At 29.3% G+C, this 6000-nt stretch overlaps 1 protein-coding gene across 1 annotated transcript in view; it reads right to left on the bottom strand.

The window, feature by feature from the left end:
- Positions 1 to 6000, bottom strand: part of SDAD1 (SDA1 domain containing 1) — a 167191-nt gene that overhangs the window by 107837 nt on the left and 53354 nt on the right. The window lies entirely within an intron of this gene.

Raw genomic sequence — 6000 nt, forward strand, 5'->3', positions numbered from 1 at the left:
ATTGTCTTTCCAAAGACAGCATTATTCATCAATTTATAGAATTCCCCTTCAAATTTTACTTTTCTATTGGTTCTCGTATCTGTATTGAATTTAATATACTTTTTCATCCAAGGACTTTGTTTAAATTTTAAAACTCTATGAATTTCAGCGACTCTCAATCCTTCTCTCAAAAACTGTTTCAAGCTTCTCTGATGCAAAACGTATCCCTCTTTATCATAGAATGTTGTTAATAACTTTTCTGTTGATTTGCCTTTAATATTAAAACTTTTATGATAATCACTCAACCATTCTTTCTTTGGGGTTTTTCTCACATGCAAAAGGAAGGTCTTTATGCTTATTATGAAGATCACTCGGGTACCTCAAATCAACTTCAAAATAATAACCTTCTTCTTTCTCATTCAATTCCTCTTGAGAAGAAATAACAATATTAATCAAAGCCTTTTCATAATCCTTTTCTTCCACCCACTCTAATTTACCATAAGGCACAGATTGAGACATTGCCCATCTATACAAATTATTAGCATAAAATAATCAAATAATTACTTTCTTTTTCACTATCATAATTTGGAAGATATTTATTATTTGCTTTAGCATATCTTTTTGAACATACTTGTGATATTCCACCTCTCTTAGATTTCTCAATCATCAAAAGCATATCTATATCACTGATTAAATCTATATCTTGTTTTGTCATTTTCAACATTGCACTCCAAGCTAAACCAGGAGCTGTGAAATAGTGGGCAGGATCTAATCCATAACAATTTTTATTATGACAGAGTGATCGAAAAGCTTCAAACACATCAGCTAACAATAAAACATCTGTTTTTAGATACAAATCATGATATTCTCCAAGGTTCTTCATCTAAAATATTTTCCAAATTTCTTGTGCGTGTTTATATTCCTTATCACTTATCTCTTCATAAAGGTTATTATAGAAACTTTCTTTTGAAGGAAGTTGTGTTTCTTTAAATCTCATAATGAATCCATATAATCATAAGGATAAATTCCCTTACTTGTAAGAATTTTCTCTTTACTTTGAATTTCATTCCTTGTTTGAATTTCCTCTCGAGTTAGAATTCCCTCTTTAATCAGAATTTCCTCTTTATTTAGAATTTCATTCATTGTTCGAATTTTGTTTATAATTAGAATTTCATCTTCAGTTAGAATTTCTTAATTAATTTCCTCATTAATTAGAATTTCTTCATTAATTTCCTCATTAATTAGAATTTCCTCTTTACTTTGAATTCTCTCTTTAATCTGAATTTCCTCTTTAGTTAGAATTTCCTCTTTTGGAAAGAATGAATTAAGAGTTGGAAAAGACACCATGGAGCTTAGATTTGATGCGAGGTTGGCCAGTGGTGTTCCCATAAACTTGTAAGAATCTAGAAACCTAATACGAGTTAAAGGTTTTGTGAATATCATTTTTGTAAATGAAATATACTTTTGACTTGTGTTTGTTAAGGCAGAAATATTCCCTGGTGTTTTTGAAAGTTCATTTATAAATAGATATGTATCATCGTTGGGGCTGTTGTGAAGAAAGACTGGAATAAAAGAAGGAAATTTATAATTAAGATTACAACAGGAATGAGCGGGACCTCTATATTTACCAGTAAGATGACGATGATCCCTAACTTTAGACTCCTCAATTTCCTCCTCACAAGTATGACAGATATTGTTCTTTCTCGATTCTAATTTTTTTTCTTCGGTTAATTTCATCGGTTCCTTTGTTTCTTTCATTAATTTAGTTAGTCTTATACAATCCTATTCTAATCGTTTTACAAACTCCTGTGAAGCTTTTTTTCCACTATAATGTTCAAGTTTATTATACTTTTCTCCAACAGATGATTTGATATAATAACAGAAACCACAAGGAGTATGTTTTTGATATTTATTTGTATGTGATTCTTTTGGATTAGGAGAAGCAGTTTTTATCTTTTTTAGGATACATTCAAAATCAGCGTATATCACAAATGGGTGCATGATAGATTTATTTTAATCTTCAAAAGAAATCTTTTCACCAGGTTTAGGCATTGTAATTACAGCTGATTTATGTTTACTACAATATTTTGAATGTTCTAATCGTTCTTTTGTATGATATGAATTAAGACCGCTTACAAGGATATATTTTGTTTGCTGTTCTGAATACCTGAGAAGAGATTAATCTTGATAAATTATTGATGTATGTATAATGTGAATTCTTTCAAACACTAAAATATAAAAGATCAATGTGTGTTTCTTCATTTTTATAGTTGTTTGAAATTTTTAATATTTGAACTTTGTTTGTATCTGTTAATCCATATACATTAATAGAAAGATTATTATTTTTCTCCAATTTAGGAATACCTGTAAGTGGCATTGGGAATTTAAAATCTTTAATGTCCAAGGTATTCTCATATTTCATATATTGTTTTACTCTTTCTGAATTACATTTTGGTGGATGAAAGTGAGCAAGAACAGACCAGAGAAAACATTTATTATCATTGTTCTTAATATTAAGAACTGCCTTCTTTAGTTTTATTTCTTTTGGTGATTCAATATAAGAAGAAGCTTTAAGAGGGTTTGATTTTAGAATGTGTATATCTAAAAAGATGATTTTTAAAATATTAAATCCACCTTCCCACCACTGTATTATCAACATCCTCCTCTTGTCTTGATAGTTCTTCATAAACCCCACTATTCAAAAAATCTTGAAATGATGTTATAAAATGAAGATCTGTTCTCATATCAGGAGTTTGTTCTTCATCTTGTCTTTTCATATTCATTTTCACTCCCATAAAAAAACATTAAAGTTTTCTTTTCTTTTAATGTCTTTTTAATAACTTTTTCAACATCAGGTTTCACTATTTCAATTGATTCAGCTATTGATGATGGACCGGGTTCTCCAAATTGAAAAATCCTTATTTTTATATGCCCTTTAAATGCCCCATCAGTGTTTTCAATATAATAGTCTCCCTTTACTTTAAACTCATTTTTCTTGTGTTTTTGTGATTGAAGGTGATTCTTATAACGACTCTTCAAAACATCCTTTGAGCAGATATCACAATGTTTTCTTTCCAACCCAAGAGGAGATATTTGATGAAATAGATTAAATGTGTGTTTGTTGGTTCGAAGGTGTTTTTTATAATGTTTATATTCGTGATTACAAACATCGCAGTACATTGTATTCACCATATTTATATAATAAAACTTTGCTTAAACTAAAATTTTCTTGATGAAAATTTCGTTTAATTTATAGGTGAATCTGTGCTTAAAACCATTTTATCCTCCAACTTTTTCCACTTAATAAATACAATGTTTTAAGAAACAAAAGACAAGTTTCAATCAATCTCTTCATTTGTTAAATATACTGAGAAATATGTCAAGGATGTAAAATTGAACAAAGATAAATATAACAACTATTGGATAAAAACAATTATGGTGGATAAGATGAGTTCTTCACTTTCCTTCAGTGGAAGGGCTTTTAGTAAACCTGGAAGAACATCAATTAAAGTATCTCTAACAAAAGTTTCTCCTCTCCTTCTGGTAATATATTCAAAACTAGAAAAAGCAATGAAACAAGAAAAAGTATCAAAAAATAAATACCTTATGGATGAAGCTTTGGAAAGAAAGGATAAGACCATCTGTAATATGCAAGGAGAAATTTGTATTTTTTTTTCAACAACCCTAAAGATGTAAATCCTGATGAAATAAAGGATGTTAATATATCAGGTGAAATGACATTTCGTTCAATAGAAGTTAAGGATCATTTTAAAATTACCTTTAATATAAAAAATGTTGTAGTTGAATGTGGTAATGAAAAAAAAGTATATAGATATCAATGGTAATGTTGTTTCTACTAATTAAATATGAGTCAATATTCAACTGAAGATTTTGAAGATTATGAAAGTATAGATGATTCCGAAGATGAATTTTAGTTTAAAGTTTTACTTTATAAATATGCAAGACTTCCCTGATTCTCCCTCTGACAAATTTGAGAATTGTCCTGCGTGTGTTAGAGTGGGATTAAACACAGAGTCAAAAGCCTATAAGCAATGTATATTCTGTGATTATCTTCTAATTAATGATAATAAAAAATATAAAAAGGAAAATAATTCTTTTAGATTTACACCAAAAATGAATTACTTTACAAGATTGATTAGAGAAATGAATGTAAAGTATGAGGGTGATAACGCACCTTTCCTTACAAGGGAAGAAACTGAACGTATTTGAGAAATGTTCAAAGGATTGTTGTTATATATTATTCACGATTGTCATTTTCAGGGAAATATCAACACAATATATTGTATAAATAAAATAATGGATTATCTTGAAATTAAACCCGAACTTAGGATTAAATATAGTTTCTAAAAATGCCAATAATAAATTAAATAACTTGTTTTCCAAATATATAAATGAATGATTTTTTACTGATTTGGGAAAATAAGATAAAATTTAACAATCATAAAAATCTTCCATATTCATTAAGATGTCTCATAGTTGGTTCAAGCGGATGTGGATAAACCTGCTTACTTTTGAAGATGCTCCTGACTCCCAACTTTTTAGATTATGATAATTTAATAATTTTCACAAAGTCGAGTTTTCAACCAGAGTATCAACTTCTCTCACAAGGTTTTAATGCTGGTCTTCAAAAAGAAGATATAATTGGTTTATTTAAACTTCAAAAAAACCTTAATGATAATAACATTGAAGATAAAATACAACTATTTTGTGATGCACAGAGATGTAAAAAGAAATCAAAACCGATAACTTGTATTCTTAGTGATAATACGGATGATATACCGTCTCTCCAAGATTTGGATAAATCAAAAAAGAACCTCGTTATCTTTGATGATTGTGTTAATGAGAGAAACCAAATGGTAATGGCCAGCAACTACACAAGAGGGAGACATTCTTCTTGTAATTGTATTTAACTTAGTCAATCGTACTTTCAACTTCCTCGTCATTCCATAAGAAACAATGCTAATACTTTTATTTTATTCAAGTTAAATTCAATAGATATAAATAATTTTGGAGAGATGATTGTTCTACATTATGCAGTAAAATAGAATTTGCAGATTACATGAAGCACACGACTGAAAAATATAAATATATTGTTGTGAAACAAGATGAGATATGAAATGATATTTTCCAATAAATAAATGGATGCGAAAGAAAGAGCAAGAAGATTTAAGGAACATCAAGAGTTGGTTTCAAAAGTTGTAAAACAACAGGAAGACATAAAGAAGAAACGCAGACAGAAACTAACGGGTGAAGAAGCATTTGAAAGAAAACGAGAAATTTTTTAAACCACTTTTAAAAACTTCCAAAGAAAATTTTTTAGATGTTTTCACAGTTCCCACAGTAGAATATACTCCTAAAAAACTTCAAATGTTAAAAGATTTTGATCAAATGACAGAGGAAGAATTGGAGCATATAGGGGAATTAGAATATGATGATGAAGGATTATTTCAACAACTGGAAGAGACGAATCGCCCCCCTGCTTATATTGTGAATGCTCTTCAAAACAATGAATATTCAGCGGAATCAAAAACCAAAGCAGGACTCATCCCAACAGAACAACCAGCAATATTTCATCTTGTTCAAGAAAAGGTATTGATATTTAATGATGAATTAAGGTTATTGGGGTCTGCTCAACCCCTGTTAAACTAACTCCGAGATTAATGTTTCTTCTCACAAAAGATGGAAGACAAGCTTCAACTGTGAGGAATGAATCAAAGTATTTTGATAAACCATTGGATATGAAAAATAATGATGATAGAGTATATATTGATCTGCTGAACTCTGTTGATTATAAGGTTAGTCTTTCTGGTAAACGTGGCAAGAATGAGAAGGAGAAACACATTATTCAGGCTTTAAGTAGGCTTGGTTCAGGTGTTAGTTTTCTTCCAAATGACCCTTCACAATAAGTTAATAGACTTATTGTTGTTAGCTAGTAAGAAGGCTGGAAATAACAATTGTTTTAATGAAGCATCAGCCATTTTAGATAAGTTGATGAACATG

Source organism: Eptatretus burgeri, chromosome 6 (assembly GCF_056783735.1).
Source record: "Eptatretus burgeri isolate ZD-2024b chromosome 6, Ebu_testis_v1, whole genome shotgun sequence".
Taxonomy (NCBI): Eukaryota; Metazoa; Chordata; class Myxini; order Myxiniformes; family Myxinidae; genus Eptatretus; species Eptatretus burgeri.